Source organism: Taudactylus pleione, unplaced genomic scaffold (assembly GCF_031769625.1).
Source record: "Taudactylus pleione unplaced genomic scaffold, aTauple2 ptg000473l, whole genome shotgun sequence".
NCBI lineage: Eukaryota > Metazoa > Chordata > Amphibia > Anura > Myobatrachidae > Taudactylus > Taudactylus pleione.
In genome coordinates, this window is record NW_028284875.1 from 6,466,265 (window position 1) to 6,492,013 (window position 25,749).

A 25,749-nucleotide genomic window follows, 5' to 3' on the forward strand; every position below is an offset into this window, starting at 1 on the left:
TACAATCACATTTCATGCTGGGATTTGTAAAGCAAAGAACACAAATAAACGGCTTTCCTATATCGCAACAATTAATGATTATACTAATGAAAAAATCAGTTTCACACAAAGATGTTACTAAGCCCCACTGGCCGAATGGATAAGGCACTGGCCTCCTAAGCTAGGGATTGTGGTTTCAAGTCTCATCTGGGCTTTATTTCATCCATGTAATTACTGGAGATGTTCCCTTTATTCTTGCTTGATACTGCACAAATGGCTCCACCAGAAACTTTTATCTGCTTAACAATCCGGTACTGTTCAGCTTGCAAAATTATGGCCCTGTATCTAAAAGCAGACATTTATCCTGATGACATTGTGGATTAGTTTCCGGATAAGTTTGCTATCACCTGGGACAGTGGCTTCAAGTCTCATCTAGGATGCATGTTCCTTTGATGCTCATTCTCATTCTAGAAGTTATGGTTTTTTTCAATGCAGGTGACTGTCTTAATGGTATTGCATGAAATCCATATATACCAAAACATACCTATTAAGTTTTAATTGCAATTTAATATCAGAGTGGCTACAAAATAACAATGTCTATGGCAATTGCTGATGGGTTTCTTGAAGTCCTTTCATCCATGTCATCAAAAGGGTAATTTTCTGCTTTTTATATTTCTTTGGACACTGACTTTACTGACAATTTAGGTGCTACAGACCAAAAAAACAATGTTTACCTTTAAATATAGAGCACAAGTGAGATTTAACTTATTTTTATTTAAAGATACTGCACTTTTTGGTATTATAGTGTATATTTTCCCTATGCAACATTGAAGTTACATATATTTATAGCAAATATTATTTAAGATAAATAAACAGGAATTATTTATAAACAGGAATTATTTTACAATTTTGATAATATTGAACTCTACAGCAATGGCATGAATTCATTGCAATATACACCTAAGGATACATAAAACTGGGCAATAACACAAATGCACAATATAATTGATTAACTTATGATTAGAATATTACTTTTATTAGATACTTTAGTATTGGGTGCAGTAGTTTAGTGGATTTAAAAAGTAACTAATTTAAAATTAATAAACCAAGTTAATATACTTAGTCAACTCGATGCTAAAATCACTCAACTAAAAATAATACACTTTGACCATGTGCTCCTGTGGCGCAATCGGTTAGCGCGCGGTACTTGTAAGACAGTATCTGTTGAGCACTGCCAAGGTTGTGAGTTCAAGCCTCACCTGGAGCAAATGTAATTTTTTTTCTAATGTCATCAGTTAATGATTATCATCTGCTACCTGAACATCCTGATATGAAGGCAGAAAAAAATCACAAACATGACTGTTTTTAAGGTTCCAGTACACACATCTGCTTTGGTTCATATGCACTGTAAACATTACTTTAGTTAGTCAACAAAATGGAATGCAAAAGACTACCTCTTTATTGGTAAAAGAGTTGCATCACTCTGTTTTGCTGCAATGTAACATGAGGGTCCACACTATTAGGTCTGGTTAGTACAATCACATTTCATGCTGGGATTTGTAAAGCAAAGAACACAAATAAACGGCTTTCCTATATCGCAACAATTAATGATTATACTAATGAAAAAATCAGTTTCACACAAAGATGTTACTAAGCCCCACTGGCCGAATGGATAAGGCACTGGCCTCCTAAGCTAGGGATTGTGGTTTCAAGTCTCATCTGGGCTTTATTTCATCCATGTAATTACTGGAGATGTTCCCTTTATTCTTGCTTGATACTGCACAAATGGCTCCACCAGAAACTTTTATCTGCTTAACAATCCGGTACTGTTCAGCTTGCAAAATTATGGCCCTGTATCTAAAAGCAGACATTTATCCTGATGACATTGTGGATTAGTTTCCGGATAAGTTTGCTATCACCTGGGACAGTGGCTTCAAGTCTCATCTAGGATGCATGTTCCTTTGATGCTCATTCTCATTCTAGAAGTTATGCTTTTTTTCAATGCAGGTGACTGTCTTAATGGTATTGCATGAAATCCATATATACCAAAACATACCTATTAAGTTTTAATTGCAATTTAATATCAGAGTGGCTACAAAATAACAATGTCTATGGCAATTGCTGATGGGTTTCTTGAAGTCCTTTCATCCATGTCATCAAAAGGGTAATTTTCTGCTTTTTATATTTCTTTGGACACTGACTTTACTGACAATTTAGGTGCTACAGACCAAAAAAACAATGTTTACCTTTAAATATAGAGCACAAGTGAGATTTAACTTATTTTTATTTAAAGATACTGCACTTTTTGGTATTATAGTGTATATTTTCCCTATGCAACATTGAAGTTACATATATTTATAGCAAATATTATTTAAGATAAATAAACAGGAATTATTTATAAACAGGAATTATTTTACAATTTTGATAATATTGAACTCTACAGCAATGGCATGAATTCATTGCAATATACACCTAAGGATACATAAAACTGGGCAATAACACAAATGCACAATATAATTGATTAACTTATGATTAGAATATTACTTTTATTAGATACTTTAGTATTGGGTGCAGTAGTTTAGTGGATTTAAAAAGTAACTAATTTAAAATTAATAAACCAAGTTAATATACTTAGTCAACTCGATGCTAAAATCACTCAACTAAAAATAATACACTTTGACCATGTGCTCCTGTGGCACAATCGGTTAGCGCGCGGTACTTGTAAGACAGTATCTGTTGAGCACTGCCGAGGTTGTGAGTTCAAGCCTCACCTGGAGCAAATGTAATTTTTTTTCTAATGTCATCAGTTAATGATTATCATCTGCTACCTGAACATCCTGATATGAAGGCAGAAAAAAATCACAAACATGACTGTTTTTAAGGTACCAGTACACACATCTGCTTTGGTTCATATGCACTGTAAACATTACTTTAGTTAGTCAACAAAATGGAATGCAAAAGACTACCTCTTTATTGGTAAAAGAGTTGCATCAATCTGTTTTGCTGCAATGTAACATGAGGGTCCACACTATTAGGTCTGGTTAGTACAATCACATTTCATGCTGGGATTTGTAAAGCAAAGAACACAAATAAACGGCTTTCCTATATCGCAACAATTAATGATTATACTAATGAAAAAATCAGTTTCACACAAAGATGTTACTAAGCCCCACTGGCCTAATGGATAAGGCACTGGCCTCCTAAGCTAGGGATTGTGGTTTCAAGTCTCATCTGGGCTTTATTTCATCCATATAATTACTGGAGATGTTCCCTTTATTCTTGCTTGATACTGCACAAATGGCTCCACCAGAAACTTTTATCTGCTTAACAATCCGGTACTGTTCAGCTTGCAAAATTATGGCCCTGTATCTAAAAGCAGACATTTATCCTGATGACATTGTGGATTAGTTTCCGGATAAGTTTGCTATCACCTGGGACAGTGGCTTCAAGTCTCATCTTGGATGCATGTTCCTTTGATGCTCATTCTCATTCTAGAAGTTATGCTTTTTTTCAATGCAGGTGACTGTCTTAATGGTATTGCATGAAATCCATATATACCAAAACATACCTATTAAGTTTTAATTGCAATTTAATATCAGAGTGGCTACAAAATAACAATGTCTATGGCAATTGCTGATGGGTTTCTTGAAGTCCTTTCATCCATGTCATCAAAAGGGTAATTTTCTGCTTTTTATATTTCTTTGGACACTGACTTTACTGACAATTTAGGTGCTACAGACCAAAAAAACAATGTTTACCTTTAAATATAGAGCACAAGTGAGATTTAACTTATTTTTATTTAAAGATACTGCACTTTTTGGTATTATAGTGTATATTTTCCCTATGCAACATTGAAGTTACATATATTTATAGCAAATATTATTTAAGATAAATAAACAGGAATTATTTATAAACAGGAATTATTTTACAATTTTGATAATATTGAACTGTACAGCAATGGCATGAATTCATTGCAATATACACCTAAGGATACATAAAACTGGGCAATAACACAAATGCACAATATAATTGATTAACTTATGATTAGAATATTACTTTTATTAGGTACTTTAGTATTGGGTGCAGTAGTTTAGTGGATTTAAAAAGTAACTAATTTAAAATTAATAAACCAAGTTAATATACTTAGTCAACTCGATGCTAAAATCACTCAACTAAAAATAATACACTTTGACCATGTGCTCCTGTGGCGCAATCGGTTAGCGCGCGGTACTTATAAGACAGTATCTGTTGAGCAATGCCGAGGTTGTGAGTTCAAGCCTCACCTGGAGCAAATGTAATTTTTTTTCTAATGTCATCAGTTAATGATTATCATCTGCTACCTGAACATCCTGATATGAAGGCAGAAAAAAATCACAAACATGACTGTTTTTAAGGTACCAGTACACACATCTGCTTTGGTTCATATGCACTGTAAACATTACTTTAGTTAGTCAACAAAATGGAATGCAAAAGACTACCTCTTTATTGGTAAAAGAGTTGCATCAATCTGTTTTGCTGCAATGTAACATGAGGGTCCACACTATTAGGTCTGGTTAGTACAATCACATTTCATGCTGGGATTTGTAAAGCAAAGAACACAAATAAACGGCTTTCCTATATCGCAACAGTTAATGATTATACTAATGAAAAAATCAGTTTCACACAAAGATGTTACTAAGCCCCACTGGCCTAATGGATAAGGCACTGGCCTCCTAAGCTAGGGATTGTGGTTTCAAGTCTCATCTGGGCTTTATTTCATCCATATAATTACTGGAGATGTTCCCTTTATTCTTGCTTGATACTGCACAAATGGCTCCACCAGAAACTTTTATCTGCTTAACAATCCGGTACTGTTCAGCTTGCAAAATTATGGCCCTGTATCTAAAAGCAGACATTTATCCTGATGACATTGTGGATTAGTTTCCGGATAAGTTTGCTATCACCTGGGACAGTGGCTTCAAGTCTCATCTAGGATGCATGTTCCTTTGATGCTCATTCTCATTCTAGAAGTTATGCTTTTTTTCAATGCAGGTGACTGTCTTAATGGTATTGCATGAAATCCATATATACCAAAACATACCTATTAAGTTTTAATTGCAATTTAATATCAGAGTGGCTACAAAATAACAATGTCTATGGCAATTGCTGATGGGTTTCTTGAAGTCCTTTCATCCAAGTCATCAAAAGGGTAATTTTCTGCTTTTTATATTTCTTTGGACACTGACTTTACTGACAATTTAGGTGCTACAGACCAAAAAAACAATGTTTACCTTTAAATATAGAGCACAAGTGAGATTTAACTTATTTTTATTTAAAGATACTGCACTTTTTGGTATTATAGTGTATATTTTCCCTATGCAACATTGAAGTTACATATATTTATAGCAAATATTATTTAAGATAAATAAACAGAAATTATTTATAAACAGGAATTATTTTACAATTTTGATAATATTGAACTGTACAGCAATGGCATGAATTCATTGCAATATACACCTAAGGATACATAATACTGGGCAATAACACAAATACACAATATAATTGATTAACTTATGATTAGAATATTACTTTTATTAGGTACTTTAGTATTGGGTGCAGTAGTTTAGTGGATTTAAAAAGTAACTAATTTAAAATTAATAAACCAAGTTAATATACTTAGTCAACTCGATGCTAAAATCACTCAACTAAAAATAATACACTTTGACCATGTGCTCCTGTGGCGCAATCGGTTAGCGCGCGGTACTTATAAGACAGTATCTGTTGAGCAATGCTGAGGTTGTGAGTTCAAGCCTCACCTGGAGCAAATGTAATTTTTTTTCTAATGTCATCAGTTAATGATTATCATCTGCTACCTGAACATCCTGATATGAAGGCAGAAAAAAATCACAAACATGACTGTTTTTAAGGTACCAGTACACACATCTGCTTTGGTTCATATGCACTGTAAACATTACTTTAGTTAGTCAACAAAATGGAATGCAAAAGACTACCTCTTTATTGGTAAAAGAGTTGCATCAATCTGTTTTGCTGCAATGTAACATGAGGGTCCACACTATTAGGTCTGGTTAGTACAATCACATTTCATGCTGGGATTTGTAAAGCAAAGAACACAAATAAACGGCTTTCCTATATCGCAACAATTAATGATTATACTAATGAAAAAATCAGTTTCACACAAAGATGTTACTAAGCCCCACTGGCCGAATGGATAAGGCACTGGCCTCCTAAGCTAGGGATTGTGGTTTCAAGTCTCATCTGGGCTTTATTTCATCCATGTAATTACTGGAGATGTTCCCTTTATTCTTGCTTGATACTGCACAAATGGCTCCACCAGAAACTTTTATCTGCTTAACAATCCGGTACTGTTCAGCTTGCAAAATTATGGCCCTGTATCTAAAAGCAGACATTTATCCTGATGACATTGTGGATTAGTTTCCGGATAAGTTTGCTATCACCTGGGACAGTGGCTTCAAGTCTCATCTAGGATGCATGTTCCTTTGATGCTCATTCTCATTCTAGAAGTTATGCTTTTTTTCAATGCAGGTGACTGTCTTAATGGTATTGCATGAAATCCATATATACCAAAACATACCTATTAAGTTTTAATTGCAATTTAATATCAGAGTGGCTACAAAATAACAATGTCTATGGCAATTGCTGATGGGTTTCTTGAAGTCCTTTCATCCATGTCATCAAAAGGGTAATTTTCTGCTTTTTATATTTCTTTGGACACTGACTTTACTGACAATTTAGGTGCTACAGACCAAAAAAACAATGTTTACCTTTAAATATAGAGCACAAGTGAGATTTAACTTATTTTTATTTAAAGATACTGCACTTTTTGGTATTATAGTGTATATTTTCCCTATGCAACATTGAAGTTACATATATTTATAGCAAATATTATTTAAGATAAATAAACAGGAATTATTTATAAACAGGAATTATTTTACAATTTTGATAATATTGAACTCTACAGCAATGGCATGAATTTATTGCAATATACACCTAAGGATACATAAATCTGGGCAATAACACAAATGCACAATATAATTGATTAACTTATGATTAGAATATTACTTTTATTAGGTACTTTAGTATTGGGTGCAGTAGTTTAGTGGATTTAAAAAGTAACTAATTTAAAATTAATAAACCAAGTTAATATACTTAGTCAACTCGATGCTAAAATCACTCAACTAAAAATAATACACTTTGACCATGTGCTCCTGTGGCGCAATCGGTTAGCGCGCGGTACTTATAAGACAGTATCTGTTGAGCAATGCCGAGGTTGTGAGTTCAAGCCTCACCTGGAGCAAATGTAATTTTTTTTCTAATGTCATCAGTTAATGATTATCATCTGCTACCTGAACATCCTGATATGAAGGCAGAAAAAAATCACAAACATGACTGTTTTTAAGGTACCAGTACACACATCTGCTTTGGTTCATATGCACTGTAAACATTACTTTAGTTAGTCAACAAAATGGAATGCAAAAGACTACCTCTTTATTGGTAAAAGAGTTGCATCAATCTGTTTTGCTGCAATGTAACATGAGGGTCCACACTATTAGGTCTGGTTAGTACAATCACATTTCATGCTGGGATTTGTAAAGCAAAGAACACAAATAAACGGCTTTCCTATATCGCAACAGTTAATGATTATACTAATGAAAAAATCAGTTTCACACAAAGATGTTACTAAGCCCCACTGGCCTAATGGATAAGGCACTGGCCTCCTAAGCTAGGGATTGTGGTTTCAAGTCTCATCTGGGCTTTATTTCATCCATATAATTACTGGAGATGTTCCCTTTATTCTTGCTTGATACTGCACAAATGGCTCCACCAGAAACTTTTATCTGCTTAACAATCCGGTACTGTTCAGCTTGCAAAATTATGGCCCTGTATCTAAAAGCAGACATTTATCCTGATGACATTGTGGATTAGTTTCCGGATAAGTTTGCTATCACCTGGGACAGTGGCTTCAAGTCTCATCTAGGATGCATGTTCCTTTGATGCTCATTCTCATTCTAGAAGTTATGCTTTTTTTCAATGCAGGTGACTGTCTTAATGGTATTGCATGAAATCCATATATACCAAAACATACCTATTAAGTTTTAATTGCAATTTAATATCAGAGTGGCTACAAAATAACAATGTCTATGGCAATTGCTGATGGGTTTCTTGAAGTCCTTTCATCCAAGTCATCAAAAGGGTAATTTTCTGCTTTTTATATTTCTTTGGACACTGACTTTACCGACAATTTAGGTGCTACAGACCAAAAAAACAATGTTTACCTTTAAATATAGAGCACAAGTGAGATTTAACTTATTTTTATTTAAAGATACTGCACTTTTTGGTATTATAGTGTATATTTTCCCTATGCAACATTGAAGTTACATATATTTATAGCAAATATTATTTAAGATAAATAAACAGAAATTATTTATAAACAGGAATTATTTTACAATTTTGATAATATTGAACTGTACAGCAATGGCATGAATTCATTGCAATATACACCTAAGGATACATAATACTGGGCAATAACACAAATGCACAATATAATTGATTAACTTATGATTAGAATATTACTTTTATTAGGTACTTTAGTATTGGGTGCAGTAGTTTAGTGGATTTAAAAAGTAACTAATTTAAAATTAATAAACCAAGTTAATATACTTAGTCAACTCGATGCTAAAATCACTCAACTAAAAATAATACACTTTGACCATGTGCTCCTGTGGCGCAATCGGTTAGCACGCGGTACTTATAAGACAGTATCTGTTGAGCAATGCTGAGGTTGTGAGTTCAAGCCTCACCTGGAGCAAATGTAATTTTTTTTCTAATGTCATCAGTTAATGATTATCATCTGCTACCTGAACATCCTGATATGAAGGCAGAAAAAAATCACAAACATGACTGTTTTTAAGGTACCAGTACACACATCTGCTTTGGTTCATATGCACTGTAAACATTACTTTAGTTAGTCAACAAAATGGAATGCAAAAGACTACCTCTTTATTGGTAAAAGAGTTGCATCAATCTGTTTTGCTGCAATGTAACATGAGGGTCCACACTATTAGGTCTGGTTAGTACAATCACATTTCATGCTGGGATTTGTAAAGCAAAGAACACAAATAAACGGCTTTCCTATATCGCAACAATTAATGATTATACTAATGAAAAAATCAGTTTCACACAAAGATGTTACTAAGCCCCACTGGCCTAATGGATAAGGCACTGGCCTCCTAAGCTAGGGATTGTGGTTTCAAGTATCATCTGGGCTTTATTTCATCCATATAATTTCTGGAGATGTTCCCTTTATTCTTGCTTGATACTGCACAAATGGCTCCACCAGAAACTTTTATCTGCTTAACAATCCGGTACTGTTCAGCTTGCAAAATTATGGCCCTGTATCTAAAAGCAGACATTTATCCTGATGACATTGTGGATTAGTTTCCGGATAAGTTTGCTATCACCTGGGACAGTGGCTTCAAGTCTCATCTAGGATGCATGTTCCTTTGATGCTCATTCTCATTCTAGAAGTTATGCTTTTTTTCAATGCAGGTGACTGTCTTAATGGTATTGCATGAAATCCATATATACCAAAACATACCTATTAAGTTTTAATTGCAATTTAATATCAGAGTGGCTACAAAATAACAATGTCTATGGCAATTGCTGATGGGTTTCTTGAAGTCCTTTCATCCATGTCATCAAAAGGGTAATTTTCTGCTTTTTATATTTCTTTGGACACTGACTTTACTGACAATTTAGGTGCTACAGACCAAAAAAACAATGTTTACCTTTAAATATAGAGCACAAGTGAGATTTAACTTATTTTTATTTAAAGATACTGCACTTTTTGGTATTATAGTGTATATTTTCCCTATGCAACATTGAAGTTACATATATTTATAGCAAATATTATTTAAGATAAATAAACAGGAATTATTTATAAACAGGAATTATTTTACAATTTTGATAATATTGAACTGTACAGCAATGGCATGAATTCATTGCAATATACACCTAAGGATACATAAAACTGGGCAATAACACAAATGCACAATATAATTGATTAACTTATGATTAGAATATTACTTTTATTAGGTACTTTAGTATTGGGTGCAGTAGTTTAGTGGATTTAAAAAGTAACTAATTTAAAATTAATAAACCAAGTTAATATACTTAGTCAACTCGATGCTAAAATCACTCAACTAAAAATAATACACTTTGACCATGTGCTCCTGTGGAGCAATCGGTTAGCACGCGGTACTTAAAAGACAGTATCTGTTGAGCAATGCCGAGGTTGTGAGTTCAAGCCTCACCTGGAGCAAATGTAATTTTTTTTCTAATGTCATCAGTTAATGATTATCATCTGCTACCTGAACATCCTGATATGAAGGCAGAAAAAAATCACAAACATGACTGTTTTTAAGGTACCAGTACACACATCTGCTTTGGTTCATATGCACTGTAAACATTACTTTAGTTAGTCAACAAAATGGAATGCAAAAGACTACCTCTTTATTGGTAAAAGAGTTGCATCAATCTGTTTTGCTGCAATGTAACATGAGGGTCCACACTATTAGGTCTGGTTAGTACAATCACATTTCATGCTGGGATTTGTAAAGCAAAGAACACAAATAAACGGCTTTCCTATATCGCAACAATTAATGATTATACTAATGAAAAAATCAGTTTCACACAAAGATGTTACTAAGCCCCACTGGCCGAATGGATAAGGCACTGGCCTCCTAAGCTAGGGATTGTGGTTTCAAGTCTCATCTGGGCTTTATTTCATCCATGTAATTACTGGAGATGTTCCCTTTATTCTTGCTTGATACTGCACAAATGGCTCCACCAGAAACTTTTATCTGCTTAACAATCCGGTACTGTTCAGCTTGCAAAATTATGGCCCTGTATCTAAAAGCAGACATTTATCCTGATGACATTGTGGATTAGTTTCCGGATAAGTTTGCTATCACCTGGGACAGTGGCTTCAAGTCTCATCTAGGATGCATGTTCCTTTGATGCTCATTCTCATTCTAGAAGTTATGCTTTTTTTCAATGCAGGTGACTGTCTTAATGGTATTGCATGAAATCCATATATACCAAAACATACCTATTAAGTTTTAATTGCAATTTAATATCAGAGTGGCTACAAAATAACAATGTCTATGGCAATTGCTGATGGGTTTCTTGAAGTCCTTTCATCCATGTCATCAAAAGGGTAATTTTCTGCTTTTTATATTTCTTTGGACACTGACTTTACTGACAATTTAGGTGCTACAGACCAAAAAAACAATGTTTACCTTTAAATATAGAGCACAAGTGAGATTTAACTTATTTTTATTTAAAGATACTGCACTTTTTGGTATTATAGTGTATATTTTCCCTATGCAACATTGAAGTTACATATATTTATAGCAAATATTATTTAAGATAAATAAACAGGAATTATTTATAAACAGGAATTATTTTACAATTTTGATAATATTGAACTCTACAGCAATGGCATGAATTCATTGCAATATACACCTAAGGATACATAATACTGGGCAATAACACAAATACACAATATAATTGATTAACTTATGATTAGAATATTACTTTTATTAGGTACTTTAGTATTGGGTGCAGTAGTTTAGTGGATTTAAAAAGTAACTAATTTAAAATTAATAAACCAAGTTAATATACTTAGTCAACTCGATGCTAAAATCACTCAACTAAAAATAATACACTTTGACCATGTGCTCCTGTGGCGCAATCGGTTAGCGCGCGGTACTTATAAGACAGTATCTGTTGAGCAATGCTGAGGTTGTGAGTTCAAGCCTCACCTGGAGCAAATGTAATTTTTTTTCTAATGTCATCAGTTAATGATTATCATCTGCTACCTGAACATCCTGATATGAAGGCAGAAAAAAATCACAAACATGACTGTTTTTAAGGTACCAGTACACACATCTGCTTTGGTTCATATGCACTGTAAACATTACTTTAGTTAGTCAACAAAATGGAATGCAAAAGACTACCTCTTTATTGGTAAAAGAGTTGCATCAATCTGTTTTGCTGCAATGTAACATGAGGGTCCACACTATTAGGTCTGGTTAGTACAATCACATTTCATGCTGGGATTTGTAAAGCAAAGAACACAAATAAACGGCTTTCCTATATCGCAACAATTAATGATTATACTAATGAAAAAATCAGTTTCACACAAAGATGTTACTAAGCCCCACTGGCCGAATGGATAAGGCACTGGCCTCCTAAGCTAGGGATTGTGGTTTCAAGTCTCATCTGGGCTTTATTTCATCCATGTAATTACTGGAGATGTTCCCTTTATTCTTGCTTGATACTGCACAAATGGCTCCACCAGAAACTTTTATCTGCTTAACAATCCGGTACTGTTCAGCTTGCAAAATTATGGCCCTGTATCTAAAAGCAGACATTTATCCTGATGACATTGTGGATTAGTTTCCGGATAAGTTTGCTATCACCTGGGACAGTGGCTTCAAGTCTCATCTAGGATGCATGTTCCTTTGATGCTCATTCTCATTCTAGAAGTTATGCTTTTTTTCAATGCAGGTGACTGTCTTAATGGTATTGCATGAAATCCATATATACCAAAACATACCTATTAAGTTTTAATTGCAATTTAATATCAGAGTGGCTACAAAATAACAATGTCTATGGCAATTGCTGATGGGTTTCTTGAAGTCCTTTCATCCATGTCATCAAAAGGGTAATTTTCTGCTTTTTATATTTCTTTGGACACTGACTTTACTGACAATTTAGGTGCTACAGACCAAAAAAACAATGTTTACCTTTAAATATAGAGCACAAGTGAGATTTAACTTATTTTTATTTAAAGATACTGCACTTTTTGGTATTATAGTGTATATTTTCCCTATGCAACATTGAAGTTACATATATTTATAGCAAATATTATTTAAGATAAATAAACAGGAATTATTTATAAACAGGAATTATTTTACAATTTTGATAATATTGAACTCTACAGCAATGGCATGAATTTATTGCAATATACACCTAAGGATACATAAATCTGGGCAATAACACAAATGCACAATATAATTGATTAACTTATGATTAGAATATTACTTTTATTAGGTACTTTAGTATTGGGTGCAGTAGTTTAGTGGATTTAAAAAGTAACTAATTTAAAATTAATAAACCAAGTTAATATACTTAGTCAACTCGATGCTAAAATCACTCAACTAAAAATAATACACTTTGACCATGTGCTCCTGTGGCGCAATCGGTTAGCGCGCGGTACTTATAAGACAGTATCTGTTGAGCAATGCCGAGGTTGTGAGTTCAAGCCTCACCTGGAGCAAATGTAATTTTTTTTCTAATGTCATCAGTTAATGATTATCATCTGCTACCTGAACATCCTGATATGAAGGCAGAAAAAAATCACAAACATGACTGTTTTTAAGGTACCAGTACACACATCTGCTTTGGTTCATATGCACTGTAAACATTACTTTAGTTAGTCAACAAAATGGAATGCAAAAGACTACCTCTTTATTGGTAAAAGAGTTGCATCAATCTGTTTTGCTGCAATGTAACATGAGGGTCCACACTATTAGGTCTGGTTAGTACAATCACATTTCATGCTGGGATTTGTAAAGCAAAGAACACAAATAAACGGCTTTCCTATATCGCAACAGTTAATGATTATACTAATGAAAAAATCAGTTTCACACAAAGATGTTACTAAGCCCCACTGGCCTAATGGATAAGGCACTGGCCTCCTAAGCTAGGGATTGTGGTTTCAAGTCTCATCTGGGCTTTATTTCATCCATATAATTACTGGAGATGTTCCCTTTATTCTTGCTTGATACTGCACAAATGGCTCCACCAGAAACTTTTATCTGCTTAACAATCCGGTACTGTTCAGCTTGCAAAATTATGGCCCTGTATCTAAAAGCAGACATTTATCCTGATGACATTGTGGATTAGTTTCCGGATAAGTTTGCTATCACCTGGGACAGTGGCTTCAAGTCTCATCTAGGATGCATGTTCCTTTGATGCTCATTCTCATTCTAGAAGTTATGCTTTTTTTCAATGCAGGTGACTGTCTTAATGGTATTGCATGAAATCCATATATACCAAAACATACCTATTAAGTTTTAATTGCAATTTAATATCAGAGTGGCTACAAAATAACAATGTCTATGGCAATTGCTGATGGGTTTCTTGAAGTCCTTTCATCCAAGTCATCAAAAGGGTAATTTTCTGCTTTTTATATTTCTTTGGACACTGACTTTACCGACAATTTAGGTGCTACAGACCAAAAAAACAATGTTTACCTTTAAATATAGAGCACAAGTGAGATTTAACTTATTTTTATTTAAAGATACTGCACTTTTTGGTATTATAGTGTATATTTTCCCTATGCAACATTGAAGTTACATATATTTATAGCAAATATTATTTAAGATAAATAAACAGAAATTATTTATAAACAGGAATTATTTTACAATTTTGATAATATTGAACTGTACAGCAATGGCATGAATTCATTGCAATATACACCTAAGGATACATAATACTGGGCAATAACACAAATGCACAATATAATTGATTAACTTATGATTAGAATATTACTTTTATTAGGTACTTTAGTATTGGGTGCAGTAGTTTAGTGGATTTAAAAAGTAACTAATTTAAAATTAATAAACCAAGTTAATATACTTAGTCAACTCGATGCTAAAATCACTCAACTAAAAATAATACACTTTGACCATGTGCTCCTGTGGCGCAATCGGTTAGCACGCGGTACTTATAAGACAGTATCTGTTGAGCAATGCTGAGGTTGTGAGTTCAAGCCTCACCTGGAGCAAATGTAATTTTTTTTCTAATGTCATCAGTTAATGATTATCATCTGCTACCTGAACATCCTGATATGAAGGCAGAAAAAAATCACAAACATGACTGTTTTTAAGGTACCAGTACACACATCTGCTTTGGTTCATATGCACTGTAAACATTACTTTAGTTAGTCAACAAAATGGAATGCAAAAGACTACCTCTTTATTGGTAAAAGAGTTGCATCAATCTGTTTTGCTGCAATGTAACATGAGGGTCCACACTATTAGGTCTGGTTAGTACAATCACATTTCATGCTGGGATTTGTAAAGCAAAGAACACAAATAAACGGCTTTCCTATATCGCAACAATTAATGATTATACTAATGAAAAAATCAGTTTCACACAAAGATGTTACTAAGCCCCACTGGCCTAATGGATAAGGCACTGGCCTCCTAAGCTAGGGATTGTGGTTTCAAGTATCATCTGGGCTTTATTTCATCCATATAATTTCTGGAGATGTTCCCTTTATTCTTGCTTGATACTGCACAAATGGCTCCACCAGAAACTTTTATCTGCTTAACAATCCGGTACTGTTCAGCTTGCAAAATTATGGCCCTGTATCTAAAAGCAGACATTTATCCTGATGACATTGTGGATTAGTTTCCGGATAAGTTTGCTATCACCTGGGACAGTGGCTTCAAGTCTCATCTAGGATGCATGTTCCTTTGATGCTCATTCTCATTCTAGAAGTTATGCTTTTTTTCAATGCAGGTGACTGTCTTAATGGTATTGCATGAAATCCATATATACCAAAACATACCTATTAAGTTTTAATTGCAATTTAATATCAGAGTGGCTACAAAATAACAATGTCTATGGCAATTGCTGATGGGTTTCTTGAAGTCCTTTCATCCATGTCATCAAAAGGGTAATTTTCTGCTTTTTATATTTCTTTGGACACTGACTTTACTGACAATTTAGGTGCTACAGACCAAAAAAACAATGTTTACCTTTAAATATAGAGCACAAGTGAGATTTAACTTATTTTTATTTAAAGATACTGCACTTTTTGGTATTATAGTGTATATTTTCCCTATGCAACATTGAAGTTACATATATTTATAGCAAATATTATTTAAGATAAATAAACAGGAATTATTTATAAACAGGAATTATTTTACAATTTTGATAATATTGAACTGTACAGCAATGGCATGAATTCATTGCAATATACACCTAAGGATACATAAAACTGGGCAATAACACAAATGCACAATATAATTGATTAACTTATGATTAGAATATTACTTTTATTAGGTACTTTAGTATTGGGTGCAGTAGTTTAGTGGATTTAAAAAGTAACTAATTTAAAATTAATAAACCAAGTTAATATACTTAGTCAACTCGATGCTAAAATCACTCAACTAAAAATAATACACTTTGACCATGTGCTCCTGTGGAGCAATCGGTTAGCACGCGGTACTTAAAAGACAGTATCTGTTGAGCAATGCCGAGGTTGTGAGTTCAAGCCTCACCTGGAGCAAATGTAATTTTTTTTCTAATGTCATCAGTTAATGATTATCATCTGCTACCTGAACATCCTGATATGAAGGCAGAAAAAAATCACAAACATGACTGTTTTTAAGGTACCAGTACACACATCTGCTTTGGTTCATATGCACTGTAAACATTACTTTAGTTAGTCAACAAAATGGAATGCAAAAGACTACCTCTTTATTGGTAAAAGAGTTGCATCAATCTGTTTTGCTGCAATGTAACATGAGGGTCCACACTATTAGGTCTGGTTAGTACAATCACATTTCATGCTGGGATTTGTAAAGCAAAGAACACAAATAAACGGCTTTCCTATATCGCAACAATTAATGATTATACTAATGAAAAAATCAGTTTCACACAAAGATGTTACTAAGCCCCACTGGCCGAATGGATAAGGCACTGGCCTCCTAAGCTAGGGATTGTGGTTTCAAGTCTCATCTGGGCTTTATTTCATCCATGTAATTACTGGAGATGTTCCCTTTATTCTTGCTTGATACTGCACAAATGGCTCCACCAGAAACTTTTATCTGCTTAACAATCCGGTACTGTTCAGCTTGCAAAATTATGGCCCTGTATCTAAAAGCAGACATTTATCCTGATGACATTGTGGATTAGTTTCCGGATAAGTTTGCTATCACCTGGGACAGTGGCTTCAAGTCTCATCTAGGATGCATGTTCCTTTGATGCTCATTCTCATTCTAGAAGTTATGCTTTTTTTCAATGCAGGTGACTGTCTTAATGGTATTGCATGAAATCCATATATACCAAAACATACCTATTAAGTTTTAATTGCAATTTAATATCAGAGTGGCTACAAAATAACAATGTCTATGGCAATTGCTGATGGGTTTCTTGAAGTCCTTTCATCCAAGTCATCAAAAGGGTAATTTTCTGCTTTTTATGTTTCTTTGGACACTGACTTTACTGACAATTTAGGTGCTACAGACCAAAAAAACAATGTTTACCTTTAAATATAGAGCACAAGTGAGATTTAACTTATTTTTATTTAAAGATACTGCACTTTTTGGTATTATAGTGTATATTTTCCCTATGCAACATTGAAGTTACATATATTTATAGCAAATATTATTTAAGATAAATAAACAGAAATTATTTATAAACAGGAATTATTTTACAATTTTGATAATATTGAACTGTACAGCAATGGCATGAATTCATTGCAATATACACCTAAGGATACATAATACTGGGCAATAACACAAATGCACAATATAATTGATTAACTTATGATTAGAATATTACTTTTATTAGGTACTTTAGTATTGGGTGCAGTAGTTTAGTGGATTTAAAAAGTAACTAATTTAAAATTAATAAACCAAGTTAATATACTTAGTCAACTCGATGCTAAAATCACTCAACTAAAAATAATACACTTTGACCATGTGCTCCTGTGGCGCAATCGGTTAGCGCGCGGTACTTATAAGACAGTATCTGTTGAGCAATGCCGAGGTTGTGAGTTCAAGCCTCACCTGGAGCAAATGTAATTTTTTTTCTAATGTCATCAGTTAATGATTATCATCTGCTACCTGAACATCCTGATATGAAGGCAGAAAAAAATCACAAACATGACTGTTTTTAAGGTACCAGTACACACATCTGCTTTGGTTCATATGCACTGTAAACATTACTTTAGTTAGTCAACAAAATGGAATGCAAAAGACTACCTCTTTATTGGTAAAAGAGTTGCATCAATCTGTTTTGCTGCAATGTAACATGAGGGTCCACACTATTAGGTCTGGTTAGTACAATCACATTTCATGCTGGGATTTGTAAAGCAAAGAACACAAATAAACGGCTTTCCTATATCGCAACAATTAATGATTATACTAATGAAAAAATCAGTTTCACACAAAGATGTTACTAAGCCCCACTGGCCTAATGGATAAGGCACTGGCCTCCTAAGCTAGGGATTGTGGTTTCAAGTCTCATCTGGGCTTTATTTCATCCATATAATTTCTGGAGATGTTCCCTTTATTCTTGCTTGATACTGCACAAATGGCTCCACCAGAAACTTTTATCTGCTTAACAATCCGGTACTGTTCAGCTTGCAAAATTATGGCCCTGTATCTAAAAGCAGACATTTATCCTGATGACATTGTGGATTAGTTTCCGGATAAGTTTGCTATCACCTGGGACAGTGGCTTCAAGTCTCATCTAGGATGCATGTTCCTTTGATGCTCATTCTCATTCTAGAAGTTATGCTTTTTTTCAATGCAGGTGACTGTCTTAATGGTATTGCATGAAATCCATATATACCAAAACATACCTATTAAGTTTTAATTGCAATTTAATATCAGAGTGGCTACAAAATAACAATGTCTATGGCAATTGCTGATGGGTTTCTTGAAGTCCTTTCATCCATGTCATCAAAAGGGTAATTTTCTGCTTTTTATATTTCTTTGGACACTGACTTTACTGACAATTTAGGTGCTACAGACCAAAAAAACAATGTTTACCTTTAAATATAGAGCACAAGTGAGATTTAACTTATTTTTATTTAAAGATACTGCACTTTTTGGTATTATAGTGTATATTTTCCCTATGCAACATTGAAGTTACATATATTTATAGCAAATATTATTTAAGATAAATAAACAGGAATTATTTATAAACAGGAATTATTTTACAATTTTGATAATATTGAACTGTACAGCAATGGCATGAATTCATTGCAATATACACCTAAGGATACATAAAACTGGGCAATAACACAAATGCACAATATAATTGATTAACTTATGATTAGAATATTACTTTTATTAGGTACTTTAGTATTGGGTGCAGTAGTTTAGTGGATTTAAAAAGTAACTAATTTAAAATTAATAAACCAAGTTAATATACTTAGTCAACTCGATGCTAAAATCACTCAACAAAAAATAATATACTTTGACCATGTGCTCCTGTGGCGCAATCGGTTAGCGCGCGGTACTTCTAAGACAGTATCTGTTGAGCAATGCCGAGGTTGTGAGTTCAAGCCTCACCTGGAGCAAATGTAATTTTTTTTCTAATGTCATCAGTTAATGATTATCATCTGCTACCTGAACATCCTGATATGAAGGCAGAAAAAAATCACAAACATGACTGTTTTTAAGGTACCAGTACACACATCTGCTTTGGTTCATATGCACTGTAAACATTACTTTAGTTAGTCAACAAAATGGAATGCAAAAGACTACCTCTTTATTGGTAAAAGAGTTGCATCAATCTGTTTTGCTGCAATGTAACATGAGGGTCCACACTATTAGGTCTGGTTAGTACAATCACATTTCATGCTGGGATTTGTAAAGCAAAGAACACAAATAAACGGCTTTCCTATATCGCAACAATTAATGATTATACTAATGAAAAAATCAGTTTCACACAAAGATGTTACTAAGCCCCACTGGCCGAATGGATAAGGCACTGGCCTCCTAAGCTAGGGATTGTGGTTTCAAGTCTCATCTGGGCTTTATTTCATCCATGTAATTACTGGAGATGTTCCCTTTATTCTTGCTTGATACTGCACAAATGGCTCCACCAGAAACTTTTATCTGCTTAACAATCCGGTACTGTTCAGCTTGCAAAATTATGGCCCTGTATCTAAAAGCAGACATTTATCCTGATGACATTGTGGATTAGTTTCCGGATAAGTTTGCTATCACCTGGGACAGTGGCTTCAAGTCTCATCTAGGATGCATGTTCCTTTGATGCTCATTCTTATTCTAGAAGTTATGCTTTTTTTCAATGCAGGTGACTGTCTTAATGGTATTGCATGAAATCCATATATACCAAAACATACCTATTAAGTTTTAATTGCAATTTAATATCAGAGTGGCTACAAAATAACAATGTCTATGGCAATTGCTGATGGGTTTCTTGAAGTCCTTTCATCCAAGTCATCAAAAGGGTAATTTTCTGCTTTTTATATTTCTTTGGACACTGACTTTACTGACAATTTAGGTGCTACAGACCAAAAAAACAATGTTTACCTTTAAATATAGAGCACAAGTGAGATTTAACTTATTTTTATTTAAAGATACTGCACTTTTTGGTATTATAGTGTATATTTTCCCTATGCAACATTGAAGTTACATATATTTATAGCAAATATTATTTAAGATAAATAAACAGAAATTATTTATAAACAGGAATTATTTTACAATTTTGATAATATTGAACTGTACAGCAATGGCATGAATTCATTGCAATATACACCTAAGGATACATAATACTGGGCAATAACACAAATGCACAATATAATTGATTAACTTATGATTAGAATATTACTTTTATTAGGTACTTTAGTATTGGGTGCAGTAGTTTAGTGGATTTAAAAAGTAACTAATTTAAAATTAATAAACCAAGTTAATATACTTAGTCAACTCGATGCTAAAATCACTCAACTAAAAATAATACACTTTGACCATGTGCTCCTGTGGCGCAATCGGTTAGCGCGCGGTACTTAAAAGACAGTATCTGTTGAGCAATGCCGAGGTTGTGAGTTCAAGCCTCACCTGGAGCAAATGTAGTTTTTTTTCTAATGTCATCAGTTAATGATTATCATCTGCTACCTGAACATCCTGATATGAAGGCAGAAAAAAATCACAAACATGACTGTTTTTAAGGTACCAGTACACACATCTGCTTTGGTTCATATGCACTGTAAACATTACTTTAGTTAGTCAACAAAATGGAATGCAAAAGACTACCTCTTTATTGGTAAAAGAGTTGCATCAATCTGTTTTGCTGCAATGTAACATGAGGGTCCACACTATTAGGTCTGGTTAGTACAATCACATTTCATGCTGGGATTTGTAAAGCAAAGAACACAAATAAACGGCTTTCCTATATCGCAACAATTAATGATTATACTAATGAAAAAATCAGTTTCACACAAAGATGTTACTAAGCCCCACTGGCCGAATGGATAAGGCACTGGCCTCCTAAGCTAGGGATTGTGGTTTCAAGTCTCATCTGGGCTTTATTTCATCCATGTAATTACTGGAGATGTTCCCTTTATTCTTGCTTGATACTGCACAAATGGCTCCACCAGAAACTTTTATCTGCTTAACAATCCGGTACTGTTCAGCTTGCAAAATTATGGCCCTGTATCTAAAAGCAGACATTTATCCTGATGACATTGTGGATTAGTTTCCGGATAAGTTTGCTATCACCTGGGACAGTGGCTTCAAGTCTCATCTAGGATGCATGTTCCTTTGATGCTCATTCTCATTCTAGAAGTTATGCTTTTTTTCAATGCAGGTGACTGTCTTAATGGTATTGCATGAAATCCATATATACCAAAACATACCTATTAAGTTTTAATTGCAATTTAATATCAGAGTGGCTACAAAATAACAATGTCTATGGCAATTGCTGATGGGTTTCTTGAAGTCCTTTCATCCATGTCATCAAAAGGGTAATTTTCTGCTTTTTATATTTCTTTGGACACTGACTTTACTGACAATTTAGGTGCTACAGACCAAAAAAACAATGTTTACCTTTAAATATAGAGCACAAGTGAGATTTAACTTATTTTTATTTAAAGATACTGCACTTTTTGGTATTATAGTGTATATTTTCCCTATGCAACATTGAAGTTACATATATTTATAGCAAATATTATTTAAGATAAATAAACAGGAATTATTTATAAACAGGAATTATTTTACAATTTTGATAATATTGAACTCTACAGCAATGGCATGAATTCATTGCAATATACACCTAAGGATACATAAAACTGGGCAATAACACAAATGCACAATATAATTGATTAACTTATGATTAGAATATTACTTTTATTAGGTACTTTAGTATTGGGTGCAGTAGTTTAGTGGATTTAAAAAGTAACTAATTTAAAATTAATAAACCAAGTTAATATACTTAGTCAACTCGATGCTAAAATCGCTCAACTAAAAATAAGACACTTTGACCATGTGCTCCTGTGGCGCAATCGGTTAGCGCGCGGTACTTATAAGACAGTATCTGTTGAGCACTGCCGAGGTTGTGAGTTCAAGCCTCACCTGGAGCAAATGTAATTTTTTTTCTAATGTCATCAGTTAATGATTATCATCTGCTACCTGAACATCCTGATATGAAGGCAGAAAAAAATCACAAACATGACTGTTTTTAAGGTACCAGTACACACATCTGCTTTGGTTCATATGCACTGTAAACATTACTTTAGTTAGTCAACAAAATGGAATGCAAAAGACTACCTCTTTATTGGTAAAAGAGTTGCATCAATCTGTTTTGCTGCAATGTAACATGAGGGTCCACACTATTAGGTCTGGTTAGTACAATCACATTTCATGCTGGGATTTGTAAAGCAAAGAACACAAATAAACGGCTTTCCTATATCGCAACAATTAATGATTATACTAATGAAAAAATCAGTTTCACACAAAGATGTTACTAAGCCCCACTGGCCTAATGGATAAGGCACTGGCCTCCTAAGCTAGGGATTGTGGTTTCAAGTCTCATCTGGGCTTTATTTCATCCATATAATTTCTGGAGATGTTCCCTTTATTCTTGCTTGATACTGCACAAATGGCTCCACCAGAAACTTTTATCTGCTTAACAATCCGGTACTGTTCAGCTTGCAAAATTATGGCCCTGTATCTAAAAGCAGACATTTATCCTGATGACATTGTGGATTAGTTTCCGGATAAGTTTGCTATCACCTGGGACAGTGGCTTCAAGTCTCATCTAGGATGCATGTTCCTTTGATGCTCATTCTCATTCTAGAAGTTATGCTTTTTTTCAATGCAGGTGACTGTCTTAATGGTATTGCATGAAATCCATATATACCAAAACATACCTATTAAGTTTTAATTGCAATTTAATATCAGAGTGGCTACAAAATAACAATGTCTATGGCAATTGCTGATGGGTTTCTTGAAGTCCTTTCATCCAAGTCATCAAAAGGGTAATTTTCTGCTTTTTATATTTCTTTGGACACTGACTTTACTGACAATTTAGGTGCTACAGACCAAAAAAACAATCTTTACCTTTAAATATAGAGCACAAGTGAGATTTAACTTATTTTTATTTAAAGATACTGCACTTTTTGGTATTATAGTGTATATTTTCCCTATGCAACATTGAAGTTACATATATTTATAGCAAATATTATTTAAGATAAATAAACAGGAATTATTTATAAACAGGAATTATTTTACAATTTTGATAATATTGAACTGTACAGCAATGGCATGAATTCATTGCAATATACACCTAAGGATACATAAAACTGGGCAATAACACAAATGCACAATATAATTGATTAACTTATGATTAGAATATTACTTTTATTAGGTACTTTAGTATTGGGTGCAGTAGTTTAGTGGATTTAAAAAGTAACTAATTTAAAATTAATAAACCAAGTTAATATACTTAGTCAACTCGATGCTAAAATCACTCAACTAAAAATAATACACTTTGACCATGTGCTCCTGTGGAGCAATCGGTTAGCACGCGGTACTTAAAAGACAGTATCTGTTGAGCAATGCCGAGGTTGTGAGTTCAAGCCTCACCTGGAGCAAATGTAATTTTTTTTCTAATGTCATCAGTTAATGATTATCATCTGCTACCTGAACATCCTGATATGAAGGCAGAAAAAAATCACAAACATGACTGTTTTTAAGGTACCAGTACACACATCTGCTTTGGTTCATATGCACTGTAAACATTACTTTAGTTAGTCAACAAAATGGAATGCAAAAGACTACCTCTTTATTGGTAAAAGAGTTGCATCAATCTGTTTTGCTGCAATGTAACATGAGGGTCCACACTATTAGGTCTGGTTAGTACAATCACATTTCATGCTGGGATTTGTAAAGCAAAGAACACAAATAAACGGCTTTCCTATATCGCAACAATTAATGATTATACTAATGAAAAAATCAGTTTCACACAAAGATGTTACTAAGCCCCACTGGCCGAATGGATAAGGCACTGGCCTCCTAAGCTAGGGATTGTGGTTTCAAGTCTCATCTGGGCTTTATTTCATCCATGTAATTACTGGAGATGTTCCCTTTATTCTTGCTTGATACTGCACAAATGGCTCCACCAGAAACTTTTATCTGCTTAACAATCCGGTACTGTTCAGCTTGCAAAATTATGGCCCTGTATCTAAAAGCAGACATTTATCCTGATGACATTGTGGATTAGTTTCCGGATAAGTTTGCTATCACCTGGGACAGTGGCTTCAAGTCTCATCTAGGATGCATGTTCCTTTGATGCTCATTCTCATTCTAGAAGTTATGCTTTTTTTCAATGCAGGTGACTGTCTTAATGGTATTGCATGAAATCCATATATACCAAAACATACCTATTAAGTTTTAATTGCAATTTAATATCAGAGTGGCTACAAAATAACAATGTCTATGGCAATTGCTGATGGGTTTCTTGAAGTCCTTTCATCCAAGTCATCAAAAGGGTAATTTTCTGCTTTTTATATTTCTTTGGACACTGACTTTACTGACAATTTAGGTGCTACAGACCAAAAAAACAATCTTTACCTTTAAATATAGAGCACAAGTGAGATTTAACTTATTTTTATTTAAAGATACTGCACTTTTTGGTATTATAGTGTATATTTTCCCTATGCAACATTGAAGTTACATATATTTATAGCAAATATTATTTAAGATAAATAAACAGGAATTATTTATAAACAGGAATTATTTTACAATTTTGATAATATTGAACTGTACAGCAATGGCATGAATTCATTGCAATATACACCTAAGGATACATAAAACTGGGCAATAACACAAATGCACAATATAATTGATTAACTTATGATTAGAATATTACTTTTATTAGGTACTTTAGTATTGGGTGCAGTAGTTTAGTGGATTTAAAAAGTAACTAATTTAAAATTAATAAACCAAGTTAATATACTTAGTCAACTCGATGCTAAAATCACTCAACTAAAAATAATACACTTTGACCATGTGCTCCTGTGGAGCAATCGGTTAGCACGCGGTACTTAAAAGACAGTATCTGTTGAGCAATGCCGAGGTTGTGAGTTCAAGCCTCACCTGGAGCAAATGTAATTTTTTTTCTAATGTCATCAGTTAATGATTATCATCTGCTACCTGAACATCCTGATATGAAGGCAGAAAAAAATCACAAACATGACTGTTTTTAAGGTACCAGTACACACATCTGCTTTGGTTCATATGCACTGTAAACATTACTTTAGTTAGTCAACAAAATGGAATGCAAAAGACTACCTCTTTATTGGTAAAAGAGTTGCATCAATCTGTTTTGCTGCAATGTAACATGAGGGTCCACACTATTAGGTCTGGTTAGTACAATCACATTTCATGCTGGGATTTGTAAAGCAAAGAACACAAA

The 25,749-nt window shown here is 33.7% G+C and overlaps 17 non-coding genes across 17 annotated transcripts; all 17 read left to right on the forward strand.

The window, feature by feature from the left end:
- The first annotated feature begins 1,153 nt into the window (after positions 1-1,153).
- TRNAT-UGU (transfer RNA threonine (anticodon UGU)) lies at positions 1,154-1,246 on the forward strand. The gene is given in 2 exon segments: positions 1,154-1,191; positions 1,211-1,246. It is a non-coding gene; the product is annotated as a tRNA-Thr (tRNA).
- A 1,419-nt stretch (positions 1,247-2,665) lies between these two features.
- TRNAT-UGU (transfer RNA threonine (anticodon UGU)) lies at positions 2,666-2,758 on the forward strand. The gene is given in 2 exon segments: positions 2,666-2,703; positions 2,723-2,758. It is a non-coding gene; the product is annotated as a tRNA-Thr (tRNA).
- A 1,419-nt stretch (positions 2,759-4,177) lies between these two features.
- On the forward strand, positions 4,178-4,270 carry TRNAI-UAU (transfer RNA isoleucine (anticodon UAU)). The gene is given in 2 exon segments: positions 4,178-4,215; positions 4,235-4,270. It is a non-coding gene; the product is annotated as a tRNA-Ile (tRNA).
- Positions 4,271-5,689: 1,419 nt separating this feature from the next.
- Positions 5,690-5,782, forward strand: TRNAI-UAU (transfer RNA isoleucine (anticodon UAU)). The gene is given in 2 exon segments: positions 5,690-5,727; positions 5,747-5,782. It is a non-coding gene; the product is annotated as a tRNA-Ile (tRNA).
- Positions 5,783-7,201: 1,419 nt separating this feature from the next.
- TRNAI-UAU (transfer RNA isoleucine (anticodon UAU)) lies at positions 7,202-7,294 on the forward strand. Its single transcript is given in 2 exon segments — positions 7,202-7,239; positions 7,259-7,294. It is a non-coding gene; the product is annotated as a tRNA-Ile (tRNA).
- A 1,419-nt stretch (positions 7,295-8,713) lies between these two features.
- On the forward strand, positions 8,714-8,806 carry TRNAI-UAU (transfer RNA isoleucine (anticodon UAU)). The gene is given in 2 exon segments: positions 8,714-8,751; positions 8,771-8,806. It is a non-coding gene; the product is annotated as a tRNA-Ile (tRNA).
- Positions 8,807-10,225: 1,419 nt separating this feature from the next.
- TRNAL-UAA (transfer RNA leucine (anticodon UAA)) lies at positions 10,226-10,318 on the forward strand. The gene is given in 2 exon segments: positions 10,226-10,263; positions 10,283-10,318. It is a non-coding gene; the product is annotated as a tRNA-Leu (tRNA).
- Positions 10,319-11,737: 1,419 nt separating this feature from the next.
- TRNAI-UAU (transfer RNA isoleucine (anticodon UAU)) lies at positions 11,738-11,830 on the forward strand. The gene is given in 2 exon segments: positions 11,738-11,775; positions 11,795-11,830. It is a non-coding gene; the product is annotated as a tRNA-Ile (tRNA).
- Positions 11,831-13,249: 1,419 nt separating this feature from the next.
- On the forward strand, positions 13,250-13,342 carry TRNAI-UAU (transfer RNA isoleucine (anticodon UAU)). The gene is given in 2 exon segments: positions 13,250-13,287; positions 13,307-13,342. It is a non-coding gene; the product is annotated as a tRNA-Ile (tRNA).
- Positions 13,343-14,761: 1,419 nt separating this feature from the next.
- On the forward strand, positions 14,762-14,854 carry TRNAI-UAU (transfer RNA isoleucine (anticodon UAU)). Its single transcript is given in 2 exon segments — positions 14,762-14,799; positions 14,819-14,854. It is a non-coding gene; the product is annotated as a tRNA-Ile (tRNA).
- Positions 14,855-16,273: 1,419 nt separating this feature from the next.
- TRNAL-UAA (transfer RNA leucine (anticodon UAA)) lies at positions 16,274-16,366 on the forward strand. The gene is given in 2 exon segments: positions 16,274-16,311; positions 16,331-16,366. It is a non-coding gene; the product is annotated as a tRNA-Leu (tRNA).
- Positions 16,367-17,785: 1,419 nt separating this feature from the next.
- Positions 17,786-17,878, forward strand: TRNAI-UAU (transfer RNA isoleucine (anticodon UAU)). Its single transcript is given in 2 exon segments — positions 17,786-17,823; positions 17,843-17,878. It is a non-coding gene; the product is annotated as a tRNA-Ile (tRNA).
- Positions 17,879-19,297: 1,419 nt separating this feature from the next.
- TRNAR-UCU (transfer RNA arginine (anticodon UCU)) lies at positions 19,298-19,390 on the forward strand. The gene is given in 2 exon segments: positions 19,298-19,335; positions 19,355-19,390. It is a non-coding gene; the product is annotated as a tRNA-Arg (tRNA).
- A 1,419-nt stretch (positions 19,391-20,809) lies between these two features.
- Positions 20,810-20,902, forward strand: TRNAL-UAA (transfer RNA leucine (anticodon UAA)). The gene is given in 2 exon segments: positions 20,810-20,847; positions 20,867-20,902. It is a non-coding gene; the product is annotated as a tRNA-Leu (tRNA).
- Positions 20,903-22,321: 1,419 nt separating this feature from the next.
- On the forward strand, positions 22,322-22,414 carry TRNAI-UAU (transfer RNA isoleucine (anticodon UAU)). The gene is given in 2 exon segments: positions 22,322-22,359; positions 22,379-22,414. It is a non-coding gene; the product is annotated as a tRNA-Ile (tRNA).
- Positions 22,415-23,833: 1,419 nt separating this feature from the next.
- Positions 23,834-23,926, forward strand: TRNAL-UAA (transfer RNA leucine (anticodon UAA)). The gene is given in 2 exon segments: positions 23,834-23,871; positions 23,891-23,926. It is a non-coding gene; the product is annotated as a tRNA-Leu (tRNA).
- A 1,419-nt stretch (positions 23,927-25,345) lies between these two features.
- TRNAL-UAA (transfer RNA leucine (anticodon UAA)) lies at positions 25,346-25,438 on the forward strand. Its single transcript is given in 2 exon segments — positions 25,346-25,383; positions 25,403-25,438. It is a non-coding gene; the product is annotated as a tRNA-Leu (tRNA).
- The last annotated feature ends 311 nt before the right edge of the window (positions 25,439-25,749 follow it).